General features: G+C 40.1%; 1 protein-coding gene and 2 long non-coding RNA genes across 3 annotated transcripts in view; 2 read left to right on the forward strand and 1 right to left on the reverse strand.

Moving 5' to 3' along the window:
* Window positions 1-16,320, forward strand: part of LOC145434596 (uncharacterized) — a 269,611-nt gene that overhangs the window by 27,870 nt on the left and 225,421 nt on the right. The window lies entirely within an intron of this gene.
* LOC145434551 (uncharacterized) lies at window positions 1,934-2,325 on the reverse strand. The gene is made up of 2 exons (XR_013913453.1): window positions 2,186-2,325; window positions 1,934-2,129 (listed from the first exon to the last, which is right to left on the reverse strand). It is a non-coding gene; the product is annotated as an uncharacterized LOC145434551 (long non-coding RNA).
* LOC145434550 (uncharacterized) lies at window positions 3,335-4,950 on the forward strand. Its single transcript, XR_013913452.1, has 3 exons — window positions 3,335-3,572; window positions 4,057-4,590; window positions 4,785-4,950. It is a non-coding gene; the product is annotated as an uncharacterized LOC145434550 (long non-coding RNA).

Here is a 16,320-nt window from a genome sequence, read left to right on the forward strand (position 1 = left end):
TCACTTTCCAATGGAGGTGCGTGGTCAATAACGAAATACTGCTCGTTTTCAGAAGTACATGTACTCGAGCAGTTTTTCCTAACTACGTTACTTACGCAAGTGGTTAGATGGTTACAATGTTACTTAAATTTCAGATGTTATACTTCTATTTCAACACGATTGCCAAGGATGACTATTTCGTTCACTTCTACGTTCCACTAAATAGCCTACACCGACGTTCGATTTTTGTGCTCTCATATAATGGCGATCTCGTTAATATTTCATGCTATGATTAATGATGTAAATCGGAACATCGAAATTACAGATCATCATATTCATTAGATATACCGATATTGGGAATATGTGTCTCTGAGTAGACAGTGTTGGCTAGGGTTACCATACGTCCTCTATTTAAAGTTGAAAGTGTCCTGGGAGGACGCCTAAATGTCCTAATTTTTGGGAATTTGTCCTCTTTCTCTCGGACAAGTAATAAAATGCCATGATAAAGGCGACTCCGACGCAGCGAACGTCATAACATCCGTGAAAATCCGGTAAATTGGGAGTTGAATAAAAGTGATGACCCTTTTTTCAGTCAACACAGTACTATAGGTCGTACAATATTCAAAATCACCATTTTTCTTGTCCGGTGCTGGAGTTTTCAGAATTTATCAAAAGTGTCCTCTTCTTAGGATCTCAAAATATGGTAACCCTAGTGTTGGCTCAATCCTACGAATCATCTCACCGATATCCAAAGCGTGGTATGTAAATCAATACTAGATCTGTTAGCTACGCGAGTGCTTGCTTTCATCGCAATCAAAAGCTAGTCAGCCACCAAATCACTTCAGCGTGGACAGATTTTGAATTTGGTCAATGGGTATTAATTTGTGATAAACGGACTAGTTGATAACTTGCCACTGTAGGAACTCGTATCCTACTGAGTAGTTAACTAACTAGGTAACTCTCATTGCGATACTGAGAACGCCAGACAATTAATCTTTAATCACAACAACAATAATCATCAACATGCTATCTGACTATAGATAACTAACCTACGGATAGATGGGCAACACGTGATTCACGGTCGAGAGCCCAGATGCCGTTAGATTTGTTGTCGCTTCATAGCATGAAGCGGCAGGTTATTGGCCAGATTGATGTTTGGTGCAGATAGGATATAGGGCAATCACAACAGGTTATTTAGTGATACAGTACACAGGCACTGGCGCGGCTATCATTGCATTAATATCAGGAGGATATTTCATGAGCAAAATAAGTCATGATATTCACTCTATTATTAATTGGTTTCAATATTGATTTCGGCTGAGATTTCCTTGAACTATTTTGGTTTGTATAATCATTAGAGCGGCCATGTTTTGATATGTCAAAATCGTAGTAGTACGAAAGTTGCCTATTTCTGAGCCAAAAACGTTTTTTGATGCTTAACTACTTCGTTAGGACAGCTATAGTTCCTACCAGAAATGAAGATCGAAGAAGTTGGCTACAATTTTAACATTATGTGGTCAAAAAAAACGCCCTAATAATCAGAGATAGGTTTTAGTATGTATTGCTAAATAAAGAGAATATGTTTTCATAATCCAGGCATAATTAATATGGAATAATTATATTTCGAATTACTGACTGAGGATATCATGTGTGCGTAGGGCTTGGCACAATGATTCTCGAATCTGAACATAATATGATTGCGGTGGAGGATGCATCAACGAGTCACAACTGGAGCTATTTCTCTTCGAAGTCAGCTGTCATAAAATAATCCAGTTTTTGGGCAACATAGTCTTCTTGCTTTGCATGTTGATACTGCCTAGCCATGCAAAGATTCCTCCTATGTAAAAAAGAGGTAAACCAACACTATGGCTGAAACCTTGACGTTGGTGTGTTGGCTTTTGTCCAATATCAGCTGGCAGTCTACTTCGCAATGGTGACATATCAAACTGACACATATATCCTCAGTATTTATTATTTTCAATATTTAATATTATCTTATATATATATTATTCAATCGACTTTCGCTTGGGTATTGGGGATGCATCGTAGGGCTTTGCCGATCTTTTCATTGCCTTTGATTGGGTGACATGATGGATGTCGTACGCTAGCTGTGGAATATCCGGATTTGTCCGTCTTCTCGCCATTTGTCTCTGCAATCACAATCCCAGTCAATAATCTAACGCCTTATTACGTTTAAGTATCTTACTAAATTTCCAAAAAATGCCTCTAGCACATCTTGCGTGAACGTTCCAAGGGCCAACTTGGGCATTTCTTCGATGAGACGATCGCATAGACCCACCATATTCCGTGACGTGAAAATTAGGCCCAGGTTATTGCTGGGACAAAGAAGATTCCATTAGATGGACTCTTTACTGATCCAAATCCGTAGGCTCCTGAAAGGCCAATTTTTCTATGCGCCGATCCTCAGCATCTCCTCAAGGTAGCTTTACCTGATAATTTTAGATCATATTATATTGTAGTACGGTGAGCACTACCAGAGGTGGTCAAAGTAGTCAAGAAAGCTACTCAAGTAGAAGTACAAGTAGCGATGAAAAAATCTACTCAAGTATGAGTAGAAGTACTTCTTCCATAAGCAACCTAAAACTACTTGGAGTAGAATTAGAATTGACTGACTTTAAAGCTACTCAAGTTAGTAGTTTTGAAAACTATCGTAATTCGTTCGCATGGACTGCCAAAAGCTATGAGGAAGGAGTAAAGAGCTTGATTCATATTGATGCATCCCAGGCGGGGTCAATTTTTGACAGAATAGGCAGTCGTCCATATCATGGGATGTAAATGATAGTATTGATATGGAATGTGCTACTAATTCTTTGTTTACTTGAACACCCCGTTTTAGAGAATATCATGGCATGGTGCCCTCCCCCATATTATAAGGCGCCTAGTTTAGTCAATGAGCATTGGTGACAAGTTGTGTCGGATACGGCTTCAACACTTTGCGCGATTAGTAAACGTTAATTAAAAATATGGCAGTTCGTATGTTTTCAAAATGTTTACACAATAACTGAAACAATGACAATAATGCCCGTAATTTGGAGAAAAATACAAAAAAAGCGGTAATATATAATGTGTCGTTTGTCCAGAAAGTTTCAACGGTGGTCTGCTAGAACAGGTCTAAGTCAAACGTTAAAAAAAGTAAAGGTTCACTTTTCCGGATTTGGACACGTCATGTTACTGCTAGATTGCGAAACGATAGTATCAAATGTTATGGTGGGGGGGGGTATACTTACTGTGATACTTTCGTTTAAACATATTTGTCACGCCGTATCTACTGCGCGCGAAGCGCAACGAAAATTTTGGGTATTACTTGACTTATGAAAATTAAATGTTAGTAGGCCTACCATGTGAAAACAGACCCGAAATTCCATACCCGATATATTCTTATATCCTAACAGCCACACGGAACTCTCTATTCATCGAAAGCAGAGGGATCTCGATACATGAACATGAATGGGAGAGGGCAAGATATATTATGGACGGATATCCAAAAACTGTTTGTCGTGGAGTCGCGCAGCCTGTCACTTTACCAGTCCGGATTTACATTGGCCCATGTTGATTTAAATCCACGATCTAAAGTAGGCAAAAAATATGTTTGACACCTCTGGTCTAGATCAGTGCTTTTCAACCGGTTGGCTGCGGCCCACTTGGGCCGCGAAGACATTTTAAGAAACGATGATAGATCCCAATTTGTAGATCTGTTCTCTACCACGAAGACCAAGTCGAAAAATGTCAATATTTTCAACGTTTTCTTCCACTTTTGGATGATGATTCTGGAACATGTAATTGACGGGCCTGCGGGGCTCGTGCACTTTCGGACTAAACTCAATACAGCCTTATGGAGAAAATGTGATTTTGGTCCCAAAGTGCATGAGTCCCACAGCTATTCGCTCTATTGTCTGTAGTGGTTTGAACGTTTGTCGCGAAAGGGTGTGTGGTGGGCCACGCAATGAAATTTAGATGGAAAGTGGGACGCGAACTGAAATAGGTTGAGAAGCACTGGTATAGATGATGCGCTTGCAATCATTCACTGGGCTGAAATGTGACCGTTTTTCATGCCAGATGAATGTCAGTTTGGCTACAGGTGTATTGAGTCACAAAGTTGGAAATTGTTTGAAAGGGATGGGAGCAACCGGTACATCTGATTTTGTTCTGATGATGGAAAGGTATGAGTAACGAATTTTCACTTATATAACAAGGGGCTTGATTTTATGACCTAAAACAGATGGTTCAATAATCAATGTCGTCACATGCCGCATTAGTTATCCGATATGCAGCCTGGACGATGAAAGAATTGCATGGCTGGGTGAATTTTCGGATCGATTATTGAGTTGGAAGGTCAGTTCCTCATAGTTATTATTCGAGGTATTTTCGGGTCATCATGTAATTTAGAAATATGCTTCAAGTCGTGGTGAGCCAAAACGAATGATGGCAAAACCCACAATGGAAGGCCTAATTTTCACGTCACGGAATATGGTGGGTCTATGCGATCGTCTCATCGAAGAAATGCCCAAGTTGGCCCTTGGAACGTTCGCATTTTTCAGTCGAGCTCAGCTGCGCGCGCCTCTTCAGATGCACTGTCTAAGAATTATCAAGGTGAAATACACTAAGAAAAAGTTGATCAAGTCCCTGCATTAATTCGATTTTTAGTACGCATTGTATCAATATTTTTAAAAAGTTTATTTAGACTCTCGCGGGCCGCACAGAACGGTGTTGCGGGCAGCATGCGGCCCGCGGGCCGTAGTTTGCCCACCCCTGCGTTAGATTATTGACTGGGATTGTGATTGCAGAGACAAATGGGGAGAAGACGGACAAATCCGGATATTTCACAGCTAGCATACGACATCCATCATGTCACCCAATCAAAGGCAATGAAAAGATCGGCAAAGCCCTACGATGCATCCCCAATACATAATATAATATTAAATATCGAAAATAATAAATACTGAGGATATATGTGTCAGTTTGATATGTCACCATTGCGAAGTGGACTGCCAGCTGATATTGGACAAAAGCCAACACACCAACGTCAAGGTTTCAGCCATAGTGTTGGTTTACCTCTTTTTTACATAGGAGGAATCTTTGCATGGCTAGGCAGTATCAACATGCAAAGCAAGAAGACTATGTTGCCCAAAAACTGGATTATTTTATGACAGCTGACTTTGAAGTGAAATAGCTCCAGTCGTGACTCGTTGATGTATCCTCCACCGCAATCATATTATGTTCAGATTCGAGAATCATTGTGCCAAGCCCTACGCACACATGATATCCTCAGTCAGTAATTCGAAATATAATTATTCCATATCAATTATGACTGGATTATGACAAACATATTGTCTTTATTATAGCAATACATACTAAAACCTATCTCTGATTATTAGGGCGTTTTTTTGACCACATAATGTTAAAATTGTAGCCAACTTCTTCGATCTTCATTTCTGGTAGGAACTATAGCTGTCCTAACGAAGTAGTTAAGCATCAAAAAACGTTTTTGGCTCAGAAATAGGCAACTTTCGTACTACTACGATTTTGACATATCAAAACATGGCCGCTCTAATGATTATACAAACCAAAATAGTTCAAGGAAATCTCAGCCGAAATCAATATTGAAACCAATTAATAATAGAGTGAATATCATGACTTATTTTGCTCATGAAATATCCTCCTGATATTAATGCAATGATAGCCGCGCCAGTGCCTGTGTGCTGTATCACTAAATAACCTGTTGTGATTGCCCTATATCCTATCTGCACCAAACATCAATCTGGCCAATAACCTGCCGCTTCATGCTATGAAGCGACAACAAATCTGACGGCATCTGGGTTCTCGACCGTGAATCACGTGTTGCCCATCTATCCGTAGGTTAGTTATCTATAATCTGACTGGCACCTTTTGAGCGTGAAAGTCAGAGCGGTACGAATGTATCGGAATGCTAATATTCTAGCGGTAACGCGCCAGGAATAAACATAACACACTTGCGAGTCGCGATCGCTTGGATATAGTTTGTAGGTGTATTATGTGCAGCTACACCACTTTGATTTATATGGGAGCAATACTCCACGATGAAAAGATGCGTGGCTCGCGACTCGGCGTGGGCAATATCGAGTACATGATTGATTAATTTCTGAATGGAGTATTATAGGCTCCGATTATGACTCATTGTGGCGTCATAAATGTGTGGAAGACGTGGGAACTTCGAATTAGTAACTTTCAGGCGACCGCGAAGAATATAATTACAGTGCTACATCTCGTGAAAGATACTTTGGTATATCTCAACCATATCCATTTCATTGTACTTTGTGATAATGGTGAGGGTTGATCACGAGATTACAGATACGCCCTTTCCACAAACGCACGTCGCTTTGTACTACAGGTTCGTATTATCAATTATGACCAATATAAATTTAAGGGCTTTCATATTGAAAGATAATATCGAAACTATAATCCACGATTTTAAATTAAAACTTAATAGCAAGTGGTGTACAATCGGAGTCCACAAAACATCAAACCCTATTACTTGACAAGAATCATAGGAAGAAATACTAGATCCAAATTCGAGAACTCGGATCATTGTGACTAATAGGTTCCTGACCCCTTATCTAAATGCTGAAATGTTCGCAGCCGGAAACGGATCAAAGTCGTTCTTTGGTGGAGAATCGCAGAATCACAATGGTTTACACATAAATCACGAATATGAACATTTGTTTGCACCATCCTAGAACCTAGACCTAATTGACATATCGGAAAGAAAATGCAAATGCAAATTAACATGAATGCTCTTCATCGATGCGGCACGCAAGTTCGCCTGTGACTTACCATGTTCGTGCCATTCGACCGTCTCGTGGGCAGCATACTCGTGTCGATCGGCCCCTTTCATTGAGAATTCAGGAAATTATAAGAAAATTCCAGCCCAATACCCGACGGAAGCGACTCGGATGCAGAATCGATAATTTGATTATTATTAGAATAATAATAATCAACATATATATTGACTTCAACAAATTGACAGGCATCTGCTACATTGGATATTCGATAAAATAACTTTGTCACCAATCAATCTTCGAAAATGAATCTTCTCGGCCTGAAACTCTCCATCTGGATGTACCATCCGTAATCGCATCAAGGAAACTCATCATCAGGCAAGATTAAAGAGAATCGATCGAGTTGTACAGCACGCTAAATTTCATGCTCCTACACATGCTAATCCTGATAGGCATGATGGTATTACCACACTTGCAGTGATTGATTCTAAATTAATGAGACTATACACAGTCGGACTATATATTGACTACATACAGGCTCAGGTCGGATATATATGGAGAGTTCGCCGTGCCTCTCTTCTTAGAATTTATATGGAATTGAATGATATTAGGCGAGGAACGCGTTTGCGTTGTTTTGACTAGTTGTGAGGCACAATTGGAACAGTATGCATACGCTAGTAGTGCGCTAATTCAATATTACTTTGACAATTCCTTTATCAGACTTTTTGTATGTTTGAGTATATGAAATGTTATCATCATATCCTAGTACTTTATCATGATATATATACATATATATTCTATTATACTTTGGTATACCGACGGCGAAATTATATTGGATCATTTTCTCAATATTTCTTTTTATTATCACGGCTTCTTTTTTTTACTAATCCCCGCATCCCAGAATCACAGTTTCGGCTAGTTGAGCAGTTCGGTTATTGTGCTATTGACGTCCCACCCTAGTGTGACCCAGATCCTCAATATCAAGATATTTATGTTAGATATGGCCATTGTTAAGCTTTGTGGTGACCCATCTGATGTTTCTTAACCGTTTCCATAGCGAGGACCCCCGAATGTTTTTGAATGGTTGCACGGTTTCCCAACCGAAAACTTTGGGAAGCTGATGAGCAGAAGTCAGCATTTCCGCCCAGTCCTAATCATATTGCGGTTAGGTCTATCAGTTGCCTGTAAAGCTACCTGATTACTAATTAATGTTATCTAATTTCATGGTTACCCGTGGAAAGTGCTGAAAGTAAGGACTTAAGTCAAATATAAAGACACTCGTTTTAAAGACCAATGGATTTAGAAAGTTGTAATTTTAACATTGCCTTTCATTTGATCTCTGGTCAAGAACCCAAGCCCACAACGTTGACGTGGACAAATGCCACGGATGCATCAACATATTTAGATACCGCTTTATAGAATCGCATTGTGACAGCCTGCGACCATGCACACTATAAAAATGTCTACGCAATTGCATTTCATATGTAGGCCTATACCGTATATTTATTCGTCATATACCCAACGACTGCAATAGGTAAACGAATACCAGCAGTGAAAAATGGTGTTGAAAGCAAAATATGTATTCTCACGAGTTTGTAATGATTAAACCCTTGAAAAGTAACGCCTTTTTTCATAGCTGGTCTTTAGTATCCGACAAACAGGTTTTATTCCAAAAATACTATTCATTGCGAAGTTTATTTACGTTTATTTATATTTGAATGGTTTCCCTTCTTGGGTGTGCCTACCCAATGATCGGGTATGTGGTTCTTTAGTATTTCAATTCTACATGCATCATTATTCTCTGAATATTTATATACTTTCAACGTTGAAAACTATGAACCGCTCTCTCTTTATATATATATATATATTTATTTCTCTCTTATCAAGCAGTTGCGGCACAAGAAATGAATGATATATATATCTGACTACAAAGGATTCGTGGCGATGTCGCTAATGACTGATTCTAGTAACGAAACTGTCGACTCTCGTATCAAGATGGCGTTAAATTGGTCAGAACGTAACATAGAACCGGCGCAGCCTTACGTGTTAATTCCCGTGTGCGTTTACATGACCACCGTTGCAGCGATGGCTGTCACTACAAACGCGATTTTCATCGTGACTTCGTTCAGGAGCAAGGTGAGCAAAACGTGTTGTCTATGGTTCAGTGTTTTAATTTTTTTCAGACCTGAGGGCCATGGCCCACTCGGGGGTCACAGGAGCAAATTCCAAATTATTCAGTTGGTTCCTCAGATTTGTAGCGTCAAATTTTGTTCGCGGTAATCGGTTGACTCTCATTAGGGATCTTGGTCCTGACTCTTGTTAGATAGAGTTAGAGAGCTTGCTGATTTTGTCAGCCATTAAATACAGAGGGCGATATTAATAACCATACAAGTCATCAAGTTATAGCATCTGAAATTGCCAAACTTGCATTAGATCGATCGTCTTCATAAGGAAACCCCATATGACTAGGGTTGCATTTAAAACAAACGGTGATTTGAAACGCTTTGTTTAAAAAATGTTTTAAACAGTGTTTTAAAAAAAAGCCTTTGAAAAAAAAACAAAATGGTGTTTTTTAAGGGGTAAAATTATGCCATTATTGTGTAATACTTAACAAAAACATGTTGTATGAGCCTACGGACAACTACCACCCGATATAGCCTACTTATGTCGATATGGAATGGTTGCAACCCTCAAATTAGTCGGTTCAACAGCAATAGTAGCCTACATATATTTCGTCAAAAGAGCTAATTTTACCCTATATATTCAATTGTCAATGTCAATCCACCATGGCGTCACAGTTGTTTATTCGTGACGTCATGGCTTTCAAAAAAACATAAAAAACAATAAAAATATGTTTTAAATAATGGCCCTGTTTTAAACATGCTTTTTATCAATTGATTTTTTTTTATATGCAACCCTACATATGACTGTAGTCTTCAAGGACCGAGTATAGCCAGTACATATCTGGATGTAGAAATGTGACGAAAACACAATCTGATTGCTTGCAAATTTGAACATTTTGAAAATGTGACGTCTGCATTGAATAAGTTCTGAAAAGCACATATAAAATAACTAATAATCCTAAACTAACACAGAAGAAATGAAGTGTTCCGTGGGTCATATGTCAAATCGTTTATTCATCAATAATGTATGTAACCAAATAAAGAATTATTTTCACATTTCGACCAGGACTATTGATAGGTGAGCTCAGGGTTGTGACCAGGTCACAAAGCTCCCAGTCACAAGTCAATCTAACTTTTATAGTTTTGACTCGAGTCAAGTCGAGTCATTTTCAATTCACCACCGAGTCAAGTCCGAGTCCAAGTCATCGAGCAGAGGTTCGAGTCCGAGTCATGGTATTATGACTCGACTCCGAGTCCAAGTCATTGTGTTGACTGACTGCTCAGTTTACAGCTAAAGTCTTGTTAAACCCACTTATTGTAACTCTGTTTAGCGATATCGAATGGTTCGCATTAATAATATAATAACTTTCCTCACTTTCAACAGTTTCTTGTCGCATTTTCAGGTACCAGTACCAATAGACGAAATCTCAATAGGGTGGTTACTTTACTGTTCTTCGAAATTACAATGAAATGTCGGTCTTGACCGTCTGAGTCTCGAGTCATATGACTTGGTGCGAGTCCTGCGCAATGACTCAAGTCGAGTAAATACACAGACTGACTCGAGTCGAGTCGAGTCATTTCGTATTTGAGAAAATGACCTGAGTCAAGTCGAGTCATCAGAAAACCGTTACAATTACAATACTGGGGGAGCCACAGTACAAACAAACAACGCATTATTACGTGATAATAAGATGTTAAAGCAACTCTTAATAATTTTTCGTCGCGGGCCGGATATAGTCGGTAATAAAGTCGTTTCGATGTTTTCTGGAATTTAGACTCTACAGAAGCCAATACATTTCATGTTGCGTTCATTGGCGATAGCAGATACGTGTTCCGCATTTATCGAAGGTTTCATGGGTGTCATTACGACTGCAGTAGGTTACTACTACCTGGGGCGGATTGGTTGTAACATTCAAGGATTTATGATTGGGACATTCGGTAAGATACTATGATTTATTTTTGTCATAATAGCTGTGTTACGGGGATTTCATATACAGGGCATGGTCTCGATTATAGGGTTTGTATTGGTTGTCCGACATTTAGGTGTGCAACACAGTGACGCACGACACTCAAGTCCGGGATTTCATAACCTAAAACTAGTCTCAACCCTATAATCCAGGGGAGTTCATGTGTTCAACCTTTTTGTTATTCACGACCGCTTCCGATTACATAGCGGGCAGGCGGAATGGACCAAGTGATCCCGGGGATTCACCGATTAAATTGCTAGGTTGCCTAAAGAAAACGCTACACACCAAATTTAGCTCAATTTTCACCATAGTCGAAGCCGACGAAGAGCCTATTGAAATTTATTACTCAATATAAAAAATTGGAAGATTTTTTTGTAATTTTACTCTAAACCTCATGAAATTGTTGAGTTGTCTGCGAAAACGATGCAAATCAAATTCAATGCAATTCCAACCACAGATGCGAAGTTATTTCATCTTTTCAATAATAATTATGAATTTTCCCACCGTCAATGATATTCTTGCAAATTCAAAACTTTCAACTGCTATAACTTCGCTTCTACGAGTTGGTATTGAACTAAAATTGTTTTGCATCGTTTTTTTTTATACAACTTGACAATTATATAGGGTTGACAGTAAACATCTCTTTGATAATCCCGGTTGTGCGAAAAAGTGTCGAGACGGCAGGTTTCGTTGCGTTGGGAGCAGCTGTTCACACTTCCATTTTTGTGCCTCGGAGCACTGGCGTAGCAGCATGTGCTGCCGCCCCTGGCTCTCGTCGCCGCCCCTCCCGTAAGTAGACCGCAGCAAATTTCGACATAGATTCATGTTCAAGCAACCTTGTCAATAAAAATAATTACAAACAATATGCCGCGTCTCAGCCTTGCCGTCTCAACGTTAATAAGGCCGAAAATAATAAAGACAAGAAATAGCGAACGATTGTATTGTGCAAATAGAAAATCAATAGCCGCCTCAAAGCAAAATCAGCGATAATATCCTCAAATTCAAGTTTTTGAGCTTAGTCTCTTTTTATAGACAGAATGGATAGAGCTGATAGCCGATCATCATTCATGGTAGAACGTAAATAAGACTTAATCAGTTTGAGCTTTGAGAAGCTCGCCTCACACTGCTCGCAATTGAAACACCAATGGTCAGATAGAGTTTCAGACACGAGCATGAATATGGTGTCGAATCAAGTATAGCTTTGCATTAACTAACCACTGTAAAACATCAAACGCTGTTGCACTACGATCAAACGTGGTTTTACTGCTCCGCACCAGCCTCTTAACGCTTTTAAAATCTCAAGTTGAACAACTTCATATTATCATATCTTAATATGTGTTCGTCCTAGAGGCCTCATATTGGTTTGTACGAAAAGCTAGCAATCTTCTGAATTATATGATTCCTAATTCGAAGGTATAAGACATGACAATGTTTGCAGATAACTCCAAAAAGTCCACCTCGTTGTCATAAGTGCTTCTAAAAGCGCTGGTGAATAAATTGTGACTTTCGCTTTGCAGCAGCAGCAGCGCGTGGGAATTCAAAAATCCAAACATATCATTTAAGTGGTGTATGCCGGTAAACCTAGTTTCAGTTCCAAGTTTAACTCTGTCCAGAGCTTGAAACATGCATCGTCTAACTTCTTCAACAACACCGAGGCCAGCATCTTCTGATTGTTCGCCAGGCATGCTCCTTTTTCTGCAAACTCTCCGAACAATCGGCATTGACGGATATTTCGGAGTGGTTCCATCGCCATTTTAACATATCAATTCGTGTTTTAGGAATCAGCGCGACACTATGGCTTTCGATTGAAACCTGTTTGATTAAATTTTAGCTCACGGGACGCCAGCTATATGACTACCATTTAACGCTTCTTTTAGACGCCTGTGTACACCGTGTCGAGCGAGAGAGTGTAATGGTGATGCGTCCGGCTTCTTGATCGGTTGGTCGTGGGTTCGATCTCCAGCCGGGTCAGACCAAAGACTCGAAAACTGGCATCAGCGGTTATCCCGCTAGACCAGTGATTCCCAACCGCGGCCCCCAGCTAGCCTTATTGCGGCCCCCACAAAAATATTGCGAAATCGATTTATGAAAAAAAAGATATTTATAAAATGCTCTTGCTTGGCTTAGAGTCTGGAGTTTTCAATTAGGATTGCAGAAAAGTTGTGAGTAGACTGCTAAGATTACGTCACTGCTGTTTCAATGCAATGTGCCCTAATTTTCCAGTTGAACGAGCAGAACCTATAGATATAGGTATTGATATAGGTATTGACTGGACCGTAACTGCCTCACCCCAAGCCCCCCAATTGGGGGGAGCGAGCTCGAAGGGGACCAAAAATTATTTAGTGAATTAGCATGAATTATTGAGTATTTTATGAAATTTTGTGCAACTCTTTCAAAAGTTTTTCGCGCTGCGCGCGATTTCGAGTTTCGAATTTCCTTAATTATTGGGTACTCTTACACCAAGATAAAATACGCAAGATTTATATAAGTGGGCATATCGGCGTTGGCCATTACCGCGCCACGACGCACTGAGACATACAAAGTTTTAGACCATGTAACATGCGACTGCAAGAAGTGTGCCAGAACGATCGGCAGCGAGAAAACCTTGGTCGAAAAGGACTGCCCTTACGCTGACCGAAAACTTCGTTATGTATATACAAAATACATATGGGTATGATTGACCATAGGCGCCTAAATGACTGGCGGCGAATGTTCCTGTCTTGGCAATCTGAACCTCAGGAGACAAATAGGCTACCATCCCGCAGGGAAGAATTATATGCCAGTGAAGAACTACCAATTTGAAATCATGTGCATCTTTCAGTGTAGTACGTTTGGGCGATTCTATATGTTTTGACATAGCACACTGGAGGTCACGAAATAACATCATGTAACGAAGTCGTACCAACGGGTCCGCCCATCCGAATATGTTTAATTATTATTTACGGGCCCTACAGTTTCCAAGACACCTCACTCAGCTTTACCGGTAAATCTGATTACGTGAGCAGAGAGGACAAGTAGTTGATATCAATATATATGCAATTCCCGATCTTATTGACCTATTTTATTTTGAATTATCGAAAATTTTCGCGCTCCACGCCGGCTCACTAAACGGTGATCCTGATTTCATGGCAGAAGCGAACAACGGGGCGGGGGTCGGTTTATCACCATATAGGAGCTCAAGACCTAAATGTTTTTGGGGGCCTGATGAAGTGCTGTTTCGTTCCTGCCAACGGGTATACGCCCGAAGATGTTTAATTATTATTGAGTGGTCCTACCTTTTCAAACACAACTCACTCGGCTCAACCGGTCAATCTGATTACGTGAGCAGAGAGAGGAAAAAAATTTATAATAATATATATGCAATTCCCGATTATATTGACCGATTCAATCATGAATTATAGAAATTTTTCGCGCTTGGCGCGAATTGTCGAGATAAACTGCCTAAAACGGACACCCGATTTAGATGATAAATAGCGGTAAAAAGCCATCTAGCCTGAGGGGGGTCTGGGGGGCTTCGAAGTTCTGTTTATCACCCTCTGGTGGGGCCAAGAGCAACGTTTTTTTGGGGGTTGGGGCTGACGAAGTGCTGTTACGGCTCTGGGTATTGATAACTAGTTTACGGATAGATGTGCAACAAGTGACTCACGATTGAATACGCCGAGATGCGTACTGCTTAGACGGCAAAAAGCAACATAATCGGTAGTCCTATAGCTCGTGACCCAAGCGTCTGAATAATTTGATATGTCGGTGTTTATCGAAAGCAAGTGTTGCACTGATTCCAAAAATACGAATTGAAATCTCGTCAGGGCAATAAAACTACTCCGAAATAGCCAGCAAAGGTTGATTGTTCTGAACAACGGGAGCGCGGCAACACAATGGTCAATGGCGTCTCTGCAATGCCAATTTTCATATTTTGATGACTATTTTGGGTTCCTTGCATTGCCCTGGTATTCGTGCGGCCCCGACCGTACTCTGAAATTCTAAATTTGGCCCTGCCACCGAAAAAGGTTGGAAACGACTGCGCTAGACGCTCAGCAGTCACAGAGGGAAAAACGGGGGTGCAGACTAGATGACATCATAAAAAAAGTCCGTATCGCATCTCCGTCGTCAAAGCATCTCGATGGTGCAGGCTAAAAAGAATACCATCTCTCTCTCTCTCTCTCGCTGTGCAGCCACATTTTGCCGCCCCTTTGGAGCCTGCCGCCCCTGGCGCAGAGCCAGAACCGCCAGGTGGCTGCAACGCCACTGCCTCGGAGTTGACTTTTATTAAAATAGACCTGCCTAGGCTGTTTCAACAAAATAAGTTTGTGTGTACTATTTAAAAATAGTACATTGAACGCTCTCTTATTCGAAATTTCATGCTGGTGACGTCATATTTAGTGATACTATTGTTGCTATACAATTTTCTTACCCGTGGCTGACGATTACCCCAGACGAATGTCTGCCGAAAACATTGTGGCTCTTCTAATCAAAATTCTCATTTCAATCCTAACTCAAGTGTTGCATGAAATTTGTCGCATGCTCCAATTTCAACGGATCATTATCAAAGGTTTACTGTAGAGTTGGCACAAAAACGTCAAATTCAGTCAAGTGGACAACGCTGAGATTAAGGCACTACATTTGAGTCGCAAGTTATTTCGAGTCCATTCAAGTCCCTTGAAATTTTTTAAAGTCAAGTCACGAGTCAAGTCCCTCAAATTTTCGAAGTGACTCTCGAGTCAAGTAAAGTTATCTCAAACTTTTATTTTTCGAGTCAATTTCAAGTCACAAAATATTCTCAGCAAAGGTCCTTTGAATTCATTTGCGGACACAGATGGATATGCAATATTCATATTGGCTATAGATTTGGCCAAACAAACAATCTTGCTTTCAAAGGCATACTCCATTTTAAATATTATGAGGTTATAATTCAATACAACCGATGCTGATTGCCTGAAATACTGCATCATGGGTGTGGGTTATAGTGCCAAAGTCGCATGTGTATTCGTAGAGTATTGTTTCAGTGTATGGGAGAAATATTTGGTCGTAAATGTCGTCGAAGTGACCAAGCATGGATAAATTTCGATCTCAGAAAAGCATAACCTTTCATCATCCAGCATTAAACTCAATATCGAAGATTTTCGTCTTCGGTGTTGTATGCACCCCTGCCTGCGAAATCCACCCAGGCCTTTGGCGTGAATTCGAACTTAATGAGTGACTTCCGCAACCGAGCACAAAGTGCATCGGTATTTCAAAACTATTGTAAATATTATTTGTTTGCAACATGCCATATAGCGGATTCAGGCCATGTGGTTAGAGGCATGTTCAACTGTGCGGTGCCCAATCTAGTTCCACACAAACTAGGCTATATGCATATTTATCAAATTCATTCCTACTGATTGCAGTGATATTACAATCCCATTCAAGGCATATGATAGTATTTAAAGTCATAATGATGCAGATTTTGTCTGCCATGTCCCTGATGTCGTCAGTTTC

The sequence above is a fragment of the Botryllus schlosseri genome, chromosome 2 (assembly GCF_051294905.1).
Source record: "Botryllus schlosseri isolate E-star chromosome 2, Bs_hap1, whole genome shotgun sequence".
NCBI lineage: Eukaryota > Metazoa > Chordata > Ascidiacea > Stolidobranchia > Styelidae > Botryllus > Botryllus schlosseri.